Genomic DNA, 14,974 nt, shown 5'->3' with positions numbered 1-14,974 from the left:
CTTTACTGCGTGTTGTCGTCCTTCACTGTCGCCCGAGTGTCTCTCATGTCTGTCGCTGTTTCATCGAGGGTGGAGCTTTGTGCATCGTGAATCAAATCAAACTGTGAGGCCGGTGAAGATTCACACCTCTACTCGGCTCTGCTGTTCCCTTGAGGACGATAACGTCGGTTTGACAATAGCAGAATTTCCCTTTGAAGCTAAATGTTAAGCTCGGTGAAACATTCAGACCACAACCCTGAAGGGGAATGTTAACAACTGGATATAACGTTTCACCAAAAGCAATTAATTAGTGTGTTTGGTGTCATACAGCTGTCTAACCTCCAGGCCAAGGTATTAAATTCAGGATGACTGCAGCTATCGAGTGCATCCAGGAGGGCATGTTGTCCGCTTATAGGCACTGTTATGTGGGGAAATATTCTTTATTAGGTTCCCAAGGGTGCAAACACCATTAAGGAATATGGATTCCATCCCACTCACGCCATCATCAAATCCACCAAGAATCAAATTAACATCTGTTGTTGTTTTACTTCAATTTGCCACATCCAAAAGTGTCGTACAATTCCGAAGGGTCCGCTTTAGGCACAAAGGATGTAAATGTTTTGCTCAGGAAAACGTCAAATTGAGGCAGAGCCGATGCTGCGATGCGATGCGTTTCCCCAGTGACAGTCTCTAATGGTTTTGTGGTGAGACGTCAGTCCATCATCTCCAGCAGGCACCGCCTCTGGATCTCCTCATTGATCCCACACAAAACAAATGGCAATCTCTCCGACAGCGGGACACAATGCTTCATCCTGCCCCGATCCATTAACCCCTATCAGAAAGCTCCGGCACTGAAGATGGAAAGCGTTGATGTCCCGCTGATAGACTGAAGAGAGAGGAGAGAGAGAGAGAGAGAAAAACAGGGAAGCTAGGATTGTATGTGCGGAAAAAAGTATGCAGAGAGAAGAGGAGAGAGACGAGGGTGAAGAATAAAGCTGCTATAATGGGAAGATAAGGTTCTGCTGCACCACTCGACTAATCCTCAAACTACATCACCCCCAGCAATAAGCAACCGTTTGAGCTAGAGAGTCAAATACCTCTCACTGGGAATTTTGCAGCAAAAACTAATTTAAAAAACCCACCTATTTATGTCCACTTGTTAGTCAGATGTCGTCACCTCAGTGTAGACAAATGTGCTGCTCTGAGAGACTCTGTAGTAAAAGGACCTTTGAGTTTCAATGAATATGTTTAATACAGTTTCCAAAGGTGAAGTATGAAGTTCCACGCTGAAACGATGTAGTTAGATTCAACCTTTTATTGAATGATGCAGCATCATCACAACATTAGGTGGATGTGCTGTGGTATAAAGTATAAGCCGAGGCAAATAACACACATTTCGTGTCGTAAATGTAAGCATGTTTAAGCTTAATCTAATGGTAAACATTTGCACACTGCTCACTTAAAAAAAAAAAAAAGACCTGCGTGTATTTTGCACACAACAGTTCAGACCACAGCCTCGGAAAGAAACAGCTGCCATGGCTAAACTGAGGTTATAATCAGGCTTTAAATTGGGCAGTGTGTTCCTGGCTTACTGGAAGGACGGTAGCACCAGGGCCCACCGCGCACGCCTGCAGGTTGGGCAGAAGTCAGTGGGTCTTCATTAAAGCCGAACCGCAGAGTGAGGAGGAGGGAGGCCTCGCTCCCCCCCTTCTCTCTGGGCTGCGTTGGCTTTGTCAGCCCTTCTTTGTAATTAGAACAGACCTCCTCCTCCTCCCACTGTAATTAACAGCAATGGGATGTGTGCTGTAATTCAGCCTCCTGCTTTGTCATGCTGATATGTTTCTGGGCCGGGGGCCGACGCTGGGTGGGCCACATCTCATGCTGCTGCAGCGTGACAATATGGACGTTTTTCTTAACACAATCGCCCATTTGTTTGCTCGTTTTGGGAAATCAACAATAGCAGTGAGCGTGTAGACTATAGCCACATATGCTGTCTTTTGATTATGTGGTTGTACAGATTAAAGCCTGCAAAATACAGCGTAATTAGTTAGAATAAACATGGTGGCCATAAATATTTAAATATGCAGGGGAAGGAGAATAAGTAACTTTTCTTATTCAATTATTTAAATAAGCAAAGTCATTTAAATAATTATAAAATAACTACGGTTATACAATTAGAGGGAAAATGGGGGGAATGGGTTGGCAGTTATTGCAATAATGTTGGATGTGGTATCATTGATTCTGAAATTTTAAAAAATAACCATGGGAAATGATAATGTGAAAGGTTTCTAAATATTGAGATTGCTGGGCAACACAACATGAGCTTTTTATGAGCTGGCTGTTGTGAAAAGACACTCAGCCCGTTGGTCCCCTGCCTGTACCAGGTAATTAAAAAACTACTTACTGCACAGAATCGTCCATTTCAGAGACCCCTTAACCCCCCAAATGCAAATGTACAAAATTTACACTGTGCAGGTTATAATCTAAAGCGTCAGTGATACTGAAGTGACTTCACAACCCTGAATTTGATTGAAAGCCTCTGCTCTCCGTGTCGGAGTTGCTTATTGTTTAAAAAGTCGCGGTCAGGTCTTAGCGGGTCAGAGCCAACCCGAGGTCGACAAATGTCACGATCCTGTGGTACCCCAGTTACTCCATCAGTCTGACGCCTGTTAAATGGCTTCCAGCTGCACAGAGGTAGACGCAGCCCCAGGTCATGCAGTGGTAAAGGGGGTGGGGAGGGTTTGATTGGAGGTGAAGAAGAGTTGTGACATACTTAAGTAGCCAAGACATCAGCGTAGACGGGGCGAGCTTATCATACCGCTCTCACAGATCACTTGTTCAGAAAGGGCGCGTCTATTTTTTCTCAACTGATGAGTGGGAACAAATGCTCCTCTGCGATTCGGCGCTGACAAGTCGAGACGTAGATGGCTGCCGTCAGATGTCCTCTATATGCGTCTTCTGTTTTTTTTTTGATGTGGTCGACGAAGAGGACAGGGAGACCCGGGCCGGTGCGTTTGATGCCGCGGGGACGTCTTCGTCAACACGATGCGGCCGTGTTTTATGTACCGCGGTAGATCGTTACTCTCCGGCCGTCCTTCAGTGAGCTCAAAATTACAAAAGCCACCTCTGAAGAACTCATCCCCCGTCTCGCCCGCTCAATCTTGTCACTCTCCAAACAACACTATGATTGGATGATATTTTTAACCTGTTTGTCCAAAGGTCCTTGGCATATTGAGGGAAGAGAAAAAAAAAGAGACATGATTGGGAAGAAAGATGAGCCGTCATCGAAACACATTTGTGTCAGCCGGTGTCCGATGTGTTGCAGTAATCTATGGGAGCACTTACGTCTGTGACATGAAGGGGCATTCATCACGGTCCTCCTCAGTCTGTGGCAGGAGGACGCCCGGCAGAAGAATTTCAATGCGACACTCGGCCAATACATCACGGCGGACGTCCCTCCGCGGCGTGGCGAGGCACGTTCCAACACATCCACCTCGGCGTGATGAGGACCCTCAGTGTTGACATCAGGATGCACCAACACTGCCCTCTCTAACGTTCCAACTAAGTCAGCAAGGATCGGGCTCAGAAAGAGGTCGAAGCATTAAAAACACACCTCTAAAACTTTGGAAATGAAGGTGTCCATTATGTTGGAGTGGTAAACCCCAAGAAAGAGCGGGCACAGGTCAGAGGCCGTAAACATGTGTGTTGAAATGCCTACGTCTAGACAACATGGGATAGTAAAGCAGTGGCTGTAAGCCAGGTAAACATTAACTGGAGCTCCAACACACAAACCTATTTTTGTTCAAGCCAAAGACTGGAAAAGCACTTATCTCTGTAAATGGCACAATATCATTTTCCACCTTCCTGGGAGTTTTTTATTACAGCTCAGGGACTCTGGGGTGCTAATTAAAATGGAGTACCTTCAACTACCTTTTTTTTAAACATTCTATAAACCAGAATCTCTGCTCTCTTTGTCTTCTTGTATGGTAGACTGTGTTTTCTCCATTAGTCAACATAACTCTGGCAATAGCTTTCAGATCTCTGGGAGCAACGTGTGATACATTGTTTTAACATGCTTTGAGAGTTCAAATAGTGGGTCAATGATGAGTGATACCATGAGTTACTATAATGAAGGTATTCATTCTGAATGTCTACTTTCTTTTTTAAGGAACCGGCAGTGTTTGAGTTTCAGGGATCCAGCTTTCCTGAAGGACTGTTAATTGTTTGTGTTGTCATTGTAATGTGACTGAAAGTTCAGTTACTTTCTTTGTAGACCTTATATAAGAAGTAGACATGGTCACGATGACGTAAGGCTGCCCCCTGAAAGTCGATGAGTCAAATCATCCAACGGTGGCCCCTCACTTTTGTTTGGTTTTTAGAGGCTAGATCTATGGAGAAGTTTGTTCCATAGATTGTTGGAGAAGTCCGGGCGAGGGGTGCTGTAAAGCCTTCACCCCGGACCTTTCCAAGCGCCCGGTGAGAGGTCCCACAAGGGGATCCTCTCACACCGGGTGGTCGTCTCTGATCAGCCAAATAGATGCCCTCCCGCGGGAAATGTGGACACCGGTTGAAAATTGTAAAAATATTTTTGGGTCATTGTGAAACTGTGTTGGGTTGCATGTGACTTTGTTAAAGTGGTCAAAATCATCACTGAAAGCCATGCCAATGGAGTTGTTGATTGGGAGGCATGGGACAACCAGAACCAGGATTGCACAGGTCAGACCGTCAGACCCTGCTGCAGTAAAATGAGAAGTTTTCTGAAGGGACCCCGGTGGGGCCAAAATCAACACGAAATTGAAGTTCCTCGTTGTAGCTTTAAGATACTTCTGAGGCTCCCGGCTGGGCTCAACAATAAAAAATGCGTTAAAGATATGTTCCTTTGACCAAAGTCAAAGCCTGTGTATATAAGGGGAGAAGTTCACTATGACTAACAATGACAATCATAAAAGACAAATATTCTCGTAAGGCCATATGTTATAGATTGTTTTTTTAGGTAGTTTGTGTTTCTGGAATGTAGGCCGTCCAAATTTCTGAAGCCAAAACCAAAAAAAGCGATGCTAGAGAAACTGTTTATGTGTAAGAATGGTTTTCACAACATCACTGATTTGAAAGCTGCGGCGGTTACGCAGTTAAGAGCCTCGGGGCTGAATCTTTCACTGCCGTTTGAGATAGAAAGGATGTGCTATTAATCTGTACTATCTCTGACGTCTAGGTCGTGAAAAACACCGAGCAGTAGCGAAGCAGTACACGAGCAATTACCCAACAGCCTTGTTTAGACAAGACCTGCATGTTGCTGACGGTAAATGTACGAAGCCGTTCAAGAATTAAACTGTCAACAGTTTGAAAATCAAATTACCCCCAATGGCAAAATAAAATCACCCAGTCATGATTTAGAGAGATAATCATGTGTACGCCAAACATGCCATTATTATTATTGCATGTCTTTCAGTGAGCCAGGTCTCGCGGTCTGATGAAAATCTGAATTGATATCACCTGTGTTTGTTTATAGTCAGCGCTAATGGAGATTCCCAAAATGCAATCTCTCCCTGGAGGAAGACGAGAGCATAGAGCCAGCCTGCCACAAACGATCATGTGATGCAGATGCTGTTTTTCCTTCATTTGGATTTGCTTGTTGTTGCCGAAACACAGATGAGATCAGCGTGTCAGGATTACACTCGTTTTGCGGCTCCGTGTGACAAATCTGTCGAGAACGGGATCGGGTCGAGGTGTAATCTGCAGGAATACAAACTGAATTTATGATTCATTACACGTCCGTGTTTCTGTCCGTGAAACGGGCGGGCGATGATGAAACCCGACCTCTTTTTATGGGTTCATTACGGTCTTGTCCACCTTCTGCTGAGGAGCATAACATTATTCAATCGGTGTTCACATCACACACCAGTTTCTCTCGCAACAAATGTGTCACAGATCTGAATTATACATTTTTTGCTGTGGATTTAAAACAGAGAGGGTTGATTCAGATGGCTGTATTCGTACGATTATAATGTCCGGGACACGGAGTGATGAGGGCGACGACATGTAGAGGCTGCTTCCTGTGGATGCAGTGCGATGTGCTGATGTGGAACATGGCCTCTCCGCACGGCGCCCATTATCTCCCACGGGGTACAAAGCAGCCCCGCTATGGCAAACATTTCCTGCTTCCTCTCCCGCGGCAGAGCCAGGTCCACGTACGACTTCCCACCGTAACCCAGCTGGAGAACAGAGGACGGAGGAGAGCGTCTCGCTGGGTCACGGCCTCCAGATTTACTGGGCTGGAAGCATTGTTAAAGAACAAAGCTCAGCAGTGTTGTGGAGATGCAGCGCTGCGAGGAGCGAGGGTGTGAAGAGCTGGAAAAAAATAGTCCGATTCGATTTTTTTCAGCATTCTTTGTGTCTTTAATGGCCAGACAAAGACATGTCTTCAATACGACATTATAGATGAAGAGTATGATTCATAAATTCACCATTTAAAAAACAAAAACGACCCCCTCTCTTCCATATCTACTGCTGCCATGAAAGTGAAAGACTTCATGATGTCTTCACACTGACTTGTCACAGTGATTTTACCATTGGTTCGATTTTTCTCCAAGAAAAAGATATTCTTCGCTGTCGCTCGACACTTGCCGAGTGTTTACCTTGACCTTTGACAGTGGTTGGCGGTGTGTCTGGCCTTTCCGGTGGAGCTTTCACTGCGGGGCCCATTTCAGCAGCGCAGAGCAGATTCGCTTCTGGGACGGTTTTGAAACACGTCTGCTGGAATCTCAAGCATTGTCTTGAGTAAAAATGAATTAAATGGGTTTTACTTCTACAACAAAAAGCAAAACAACGGTGGGCAAGAGTAATGTAATCATCTGTAAGATGTCGTTTTTTTATGTCACACATTCTTCTAGTATCAAAACCTGGGGTCTACATTACCCACAATGCAACCCGACCGCTGACAGTTCACTCAGATATTCAGGTGTGTTATGCTAGTAAAGGCTAGTTGTAGCCTCGCGCTGCGGGCCTGAAGCAGAGATTAGGATCAAGCTACAACTTTCTAAATCTACACCCCCAACGTTGCCTCGAGTGATGTCACTTGGGGCAATTTATCAGACTTTGTGCAGCTCCTTCTGGAGCCACAAAAGGCTTTAATTAAACAACTGTTTCACATGTAGTACTACCCACTCGGTTGGTTTCATTTTTGTAATAGTATAATGTAAGTTGGCACCGATAAACTATGTTGTCCTGCTGATAGAGGCATCAGATCAGAAAACAATGACATGGATAATTCCATAAGGCGTTAACAACCTATTTGGTCATTTTGGTGGACAAAAACATGCATGTGGAAGTGTGTTTACAGGAAGTGTGTTTGTGTATTTCAACTACGCAAAATGTAATACATCTGAAAAAGTTTTTTTTCCCAAGGGCTTCAGGTGACTCAGCTCCACTGTGATGGCAAACACATAGAGGACGGGTTGTTTTGCCAAAAAATGCAAAACAGCCACTCTGTTTAAACACTTTTGCTGAACGCACGTCTCTCCCAAATACACAGCTTGGGCCCGAACAAAACATTTTTCTCTTTCATGCATCTGACAGTGCCGTCCGTCTGCCGCTTGGCTCGGCTTAGCTTGATGCATCTGTTTGTGTGAAGAAAAAAACAAAAAAAACACCTGCATATCTCTCTCCCAGCTGAATTGCTCAGAAGTGCTGCCAAGTAGAACCGGACAGATGTGGGGACTGGATCCGCAGTAGACGACTCCATCACTCTCCCCGCTCATCCCTCCATATAAATCTCTGTCTGTCACGGCGGCAGCAGTTGTCCTCCGAATCCCATTAGTTTTTGTCTGCCGCAAAGGGCATTTGGAGAAGGGCATTTTGGAGATGAGGAGGGAAGTGAAAACGTTGGAGACAAAACGGGGTTTGCTGCTGCTCGACACGCTGTGCTCCTTCGGGTCAGGAGCAGCATGTGCGGTCCGTCGGGCCTCGATGTACGCTCGTCCTACGCGTAGGCGAGCAGCCATCCTCATGTTGGGCTAACAATGTGTCTGCTCCTAAAAAATGCTCTCGTCTGAGTCACAAAAGAAGTCAACGAGGACAAGCTCATCACAGGCCAATTTTCACTCAAGCTGGCCGTGCTCTGCTTCACCATCAAATGTGGTATTTTCTTTTTTTCCTCTCTCGGTCCAGAGCAGGAACGAGATGTCCACAGATGTGTTTACGGATGTGAGCGAGTTAGCGATGATTGAGTTTCCTGGATATTTTCTAATCTCTCCGTCTCCTCTGCTGTCTTTCTCAGTCCGTCTGCTTCTCATGCGTTACACCCAATCCTGAACTCTGTGTTCCTTTTAATTCAGCTTGAATATTTGAGCTTATTGGAAGGCAAAAAGAAGATCTCCAAACATATACAGCTCTGACTTTTTCATCCTTCAGTCGTTCGCCCTTCCTGCCTCTGTCTGAACAGGCTGATTCCTCAAGTTGAGTCACACAGCATCATAAACTCCACACGCGCGGCCTTGAAGAACAATTCAGATTTATGAGAACTAAGGTCTCACTTTTATAGTTCTGGCCGTAGCGTTGATAACATTGTGCTCACCGAGTTAATTGCGGAGATGTGGGAAGAGATTGCGGGAAGAGAAGTCAGACAGGACCGAGAAACACGAGCTGTCTGACAACAAGCCAACACGAGGCACTTTATTGAGAGGAAAAACAGAGGTGAGTGGTAAAATAATCACCCAAAATTCAGCTTTCTGGTTTAACTTATTTACTCGCCCACACTAACCGTCTTCCTGTGCGGTGAGGCATTATTTCTGTTTAGTCTCCATTTTATAATAATAATACATTTTATTTGTATAGCGCTTTAAAAGGTCCTCAAAGGCACACTACTTGGTAAAAATAGAAACATCCATCCATCCATCCATCCATTTTCCTCCACTTATCCGGGGTCGGGTCGCGGTGGCAGCAGGCCAAGCAGGCTGACCCAGACCTCCCTCTCACCGGCAACATGTTCCAGCTCATTCTGGGGGATCCCGAGGCGTTCCCAGGCCAGCTGGGAGATGTAGTCTCTCCAGCGTGTTCTGGGTCTTCCCCGGGGTCTCTTCCCAGTTGGACGTGCCTGGAAAACCTCCAGTGGGAGGCGTCCGGGAGGCATCCTAGATGCCCGAACCACCTCAGCTGACTCCTTTCGACGCGAAGGAGTAGCGGCTCGACTCCAAGCTCCCTCCTGATGACCGAGCTCCTTATCTCTGAGGCTGAGCCCGCCACCCTACGGAGGAAGCTCATTTTGGTCGCTTGTAGCCGCGACCTTATCCTTTCGGTCACGAACCAGAGTTCGTGACCATAGGTGAGGGTAGGAACGTAGACCGAGAGCTTTGTCTTCCGGCTGAGCTCCCTCTTCACCAAGACGGTCCGGTGCAGCGCCTGCTTTACTGCTGTAGCCGCACCAATCCGCCTGCCAATTTCCCGCTCCATCTTACCCTTACTCGTGAACAAGACCCCGAGATACTTGAACTCTTTCGCTTGAGGTAGGCACTCCGTCCCCACCAGGAGGGAGAAATCCACCGGTTTCCGGCAGAGAACCATGGCCTCAGATTTGGAGGCGCTAACTCTCATCGCCGCCGCTTCACACTCGGCTGAAAACCGCCCCAGTGAATGCTGGCGGTCACGATCCGAGGAGGCTAACAGGACCACATCATCTGCAAACAGCAGAGAGGCGATCCCCCCGCCCCCGAACCTGATGTTCTCCTCCCCCAGGCTGCGCCTATATCCTGTCCATGAAAGTCACGAACAGGACCGGTGACAAAGGGCAGCCCTGGCGGAGGCCAACACCCACCGGGAACGTGTCTGACTTATTACCGAGAGTGCGGAAACAGCTCCTACTGCAGTCGTACAGAGACCGGATCGCCGTACTCCCGCAGCACCCCCCACAAGAACTCCCGAGGTACCCGGTCGAAAGCCGGAGTCCAGAAAGCACATGTGGACTGGTTGGGCAAACTCCCAGAACCCCTCCAGTAGTCTTGCGAGGGTAAAGAGCTGGTCCACTGTTCCACGGCCAGCACGGAATCCGCATTGCTCCTCTTGGATCTGAGGTTCGACAAGCGGTCGGAGCCTCCTTTCCAGCACCCTGGCATAAGCCTTCCCCGGGAGGCTGAGTAGTGTGATACCCCGGTAATTCGAGCACACCGTTATTATTTAAAATGATTATCCACCCTTGAAATACAGCAATACAGAATTTTGTGAGCTTGTCAACTGATCAAAGTTATGTAATCCTGTTTTAATCCTGTCTAAACAAATATGAACCAATGATGACTCTTTAGTGATTTAAAGACTTGTCCTTTTGAGAGCGATTGCAGTTCATAGTCTTGTTGTCTGGATTTGTTTTACGGCAAGGAGAAGAAACCTCAGTTGACTTTTACATCACTTTCACCCACAAGTGTTATGAGTCAAGTTATCGGGCCGTCTCTGTTCCCTCTTCTGGAAACAGTGGAGTTAATGTTCCGTTTCACTATGTGAACCAGACGTGTGTGATGGGAGCTCGCCACCATCAACGCCGCTCACCCGTGAGGCTGCACAGAGGCTTCGGCAGCGAGGTGACGTGTTTCACATTTCTGTTTCACACTCTATGTGTAAGTCAGTGGGTTCCTCCTTCCCACTTCATGCTGGTAAAAATGCACTTTGGCACTAACGGGGTCCCTTTGGGGTGATAGTTAAGGCAGAGTTTCTTGTTACGGTCTTGTGAATTTGACAATGACATTCCTCACATTATCGTGCTCCATTAAAGACACGATCACGTCTCGTATTTTGGGTCACAGCTCGGAAAAGTGTCCGATCCCTTGACCTGCATATTGCTTCTCGGAGGCCAATAACCGGTGTGTTACATTCTTGGTTACATCCTTGGCTTGTCACTCGGTACGTATTAAATATTGGACATGAAGGGTGTGCGCGGTGGGAAGGGAGTGACTACAAAGGCATTATTCACAGCGAGAGACAAGAGAGAGTGGGAATGAAATCCAGATTTCACCGGACAGAACCAAGCGAGCGCCGTTCGGCGGAGCAGGAGATGAAAGCCCGCTCAAACGGTTCAAGTGTCCAGAGACGAGGGCCTTTTGGACAGTTTCTGAAATGATATGCGAGGCAATGAAAGTCACAGCTACGGCGTATGGTTCTGTTCACGGTCGTTTTAACCGCCTCTCCCCTCGCTCCCCTGTCTTCTGCTGGAGCATGAAAATAAAAACAACACGTCTACTTTGACAAGAATGTGGGACTAATCAGTGCCAAAAAAGCTGGCGCTCCAACGCTCGCTGCCTTGACTTAAATGTATGGATGGTATGCAAGTCTTTTTTTTATTTTTTTTACCATCTCCTGATTGGGAGATGAAGTTTCACGTTCCTTGTTTTTTGTTCATGCCCTGTGAGTGTTTGACTGTGAATGTCCAGTAGATGTTGAACTGAACATGATTAAAGTTTAAACAAGCAGTTTGAAAAGAGAAGAGAAATAGAAACAGCCCTTTCCTCAGTGTTGCTGCGTCACGTACATGTCATATCTGAGTTGCTGTAATTACCAGTTTATGATGTTCAAATTGCGTTCATGTCAACACCCAAGTTATAATTGCGACGGGGAGCTGGGGATCAGATTGTTTCCCTCATCAATCTTCCAACCTGGTGCTCAATAATACGAAAGTTCCCCGAAAACTAAACAAATATGGACGCCTCATGTCTGCCAAAGTCCGTCAATCAAGGTGATTAAACCCTGATTTAATTGAGAAAGTGTTACATTTTCAGTGCAAGTATTTTCAACCCTCAACATGTCCTACTCTGACCAATTTTACCGCCTTTGAGTTCTCCAATGAAGTCAATGATCATTAACATCTTTATAATTCATGAAATATGACCACAAAAACTCATGAAATTTGCTGACAATATAAAAAAATAGAAAATATGACCAGTACGACACAATATGACACCTACATCCTGCTTTCTTGCTTGGCCCTCATTTTGATTTCAACTACACACCTGTAAAGACTCTTCTGCTACAGGAGGTATTTCCAGGACCACATGATGATAGTCACACAGACTCACCGGCTAAAAGAATACCTCACGCTGTCACGGCTAGTAGATATTATATTCACATCATTACATGATGTTATTATATTACCAAGATACAAATTTCGACATTTAGCTGTTGAAATAGGTTCCCCACTAGCAATGGAAAACACATCTGAAGAAAAAGAGACATTGTTGAATGAAGGCGCACTTACTTCTGCACAATGCAAAGAGCACTTACAGCGGAGCGTGACCCGGGTCCAGAGAGCATGTGTAAATCTCATTAGCTGTATATCCAACTGTCCTAGCCTTACAATTACTAAATTATGAATGTGAAATTAATCAGAAAAAGGGCCCGGTGTTTCTGCGGGGGGGATTAATCTTGTCCTTGTTACGCCAAAGGCAAGAGGCATTATTCATGAACCCTTCATCCCCCCCCCCCCCCCCCCCCCCCTGGAATGAGAAATATAACTCAGAGCCAAGAGCAAGCTCCAACTCCACGGACCCTGACAAAACTGAGTTGTAATCATGTGAAATTATTGATATAAACAAACTGATGAACGGCCTTTGGCCACTCTGTGTGTGTTGTTTATGTGCGTTTTCTTTATATTTATGTGCATTAACGTACAGTATTTGCATGCATGCATGTGAGATGGTGCATTTATGTGACAGTGAAGTGGGCGTTTGGCCTCGCGTGAGTGAGCGAATGAGCGAATAGAACAGGTCTTTGTTTGATATTTTGAGGAATGTGTTGTGGATCGAGGAGCGTTTCTGTTTCCAAATGAATGCAGACTAAATATTATTCCATATTGAGACTATTTTTAGTAAAAGCAGAGAGGGGGGGGATTTATATTACTCACCAAATGTAAAAAAAAAAAAAGTCACAAATTTCGAGGCGCTCGAAACTGGTCGCAGCACTTAATTGAAACCGTACTGCTCTCAAGAGAAAATATCTGTGCCAAACGCAGATCTGCTCGGCAGTAAAGAGGAACAGTTAGGGAATCTTTAACGGGCCACGATCCATTACGGAGAGTCATAAATGTCCTCGGGAATATACACATCATTACAGAGTGGGATGTGGCCGCACTCTCGCAAAGACTCGTCCTCATTCATGCACCCATAGGCCGAGCTTTCATAAGGACTTTGTAAAAGTTTGTGAAGCGGAAGCTCTGTTTTCAGATTGTTAATCTACGTGTGTCGTGTTGTTCATGGTCTTCGGTGAGAAAATCCTGGGGAGAACAAAAGTACCGCTACCTGTTTCTTACTGTTTTCACATGACGACTATCGTTGAATTCTTCAATTTCCCTTTAATAATAATAATGTAAAGAAAAAAGATGGTTCCCCTTCCTTCCCACGGCATGTTGAACATACCGGAGTCCATATAGAGCTCAATCTCTTCGCTTTGACTCCACTTACATTCACGTCAATCCTGGTGATATATTCAAACCCGGGGCAAATTACTCACTCCCCCCCAACGCCCCGTGGACGACAGGGGCGTCTCGTCTCTGATTGGTGGGCTTTGCCCTCATTTGTCTTTGACAGCCAGCGCTGGCCGGCCAGCAGTGCCATCCATCTCCCATGTCACTGGCGGACCAGGGTGCTCACGCTGTGACGGGAGACGCCTGGTCCTCCTTACAAACCACCGTCAGTGCCAGGTATGCTCCTGGTCTCAGCTTTGTGAGGAACCCACCAGTCCGCCGACAGAATCTACCGTGAAAATGTCATTTGGCAGATTTGTCCAGGTCCCAGCTGTTGTCCTGTTTTAAGGCTGGGCCAAGATTGCGGATGCAGTTTCACAGATATCTACTTGATATTGATAAATATGAATATGATGAGCCATTGTGAAATGTCAGCGATGCGTGATATTTTTTTGAGTCTAAAGGTATTTGCACAACCCACATTTTTTGGATTTAATGCGGCGCCTTCACCCCATATATCAAAACGTGAAAGTCACACAGCGCACTTGTATTTCATTGAATCTGTATTTGGAAAGACGTGGTTTTAAGGGTGAGGTCAAAATTTCAGGTTTGGGTGAAGGTGGCAGAATGATTGTATGATTTTACTTACACGGCCAATTTGTAGGATTTCAGGGGATCTGAAGCAGAAATGGAATATAAAGTATTTAGAAATTAGTTTTTGCTTGAGTATAATACGCTGAAACTAAGAATTGTTTTGTTTTTATTCGCTTAGAATGAGTCCTTTATATCTACATAGCGGCGGGTCTTCTTCACGGACAGCGCCATGTTTCTACAGAAGTCCAGAACAGACAAACCAAACAAACAGTGGCTCCAGATCGGACCTTTTGCAATTTTTACGTTACCTGAAGGTCACCGTAAATGTAGTTTGGAGTCATCCCATCACTGAGTAAAACATGGTTTAGCCGTGTAGTTGAGCGGTTTGAGGACGGGGTTAGGGTAAGATAGGGTACAGTGTGTGTTTCAGTGTATACAGAGCATTAGTGAGGAGTCCCATTAGGTCCTGTATGGTGTCGGGGCTGTGACCCCGTGACCCCACCGCCCCTCTCTCTGTCACCCGGTGCAGACAGTTTGCCCTTCAGCGGTTTCCTTTGTAAATAAGTCAGAGCAAACAAACCCGTGGCTGACAGTGATGCTGAGCTGCTTGCCATCAGGCAAAAAAAAAAGGCTTGGAGGGTAAAAAAACAGCAAGTCGCCAAGCAATTCCTCTGCTGCTCATTATATTTTCATAATAAATAATGTTGTTTTTGTTAGGATGACCTTTGAAACGGGGAAAGAAACGACTAAAGGGAAACCCCAGCGCGTACCCTTTGTGTTCTTATGCATTTGATACAACAACTCGCCACTTTACGAAATTTTTTGACCCCACAATGTTGGGAAGCGGCATCAAACACGTCCATCTAAACGAGGCGCCGGCTGGTACCACTTCATGAGGCGATGGCAAGGCTTCACATGCACGCGCTGAACATGAAGCTAATGTGAAACAAATCCAAACTCTCCCTT

The sequence above is a fragment of the Melanostigma gelatinosum genome, assembly GCF_949748355.1.
Source record: "Melanostigma gelatinosum genome assembly, chromosome: 21".
In the NCBI taxonomy this organism is placed as follows: domain Eukaryota; kingdom Metazoa; phylum Chordata; class Actinopteri; order Perciformes; family Zoarcidae; genus Melanostigma; species Melanostigma gelatinosum.
This window is presented reverse-complemented; position numbering follows the sequence as displayed.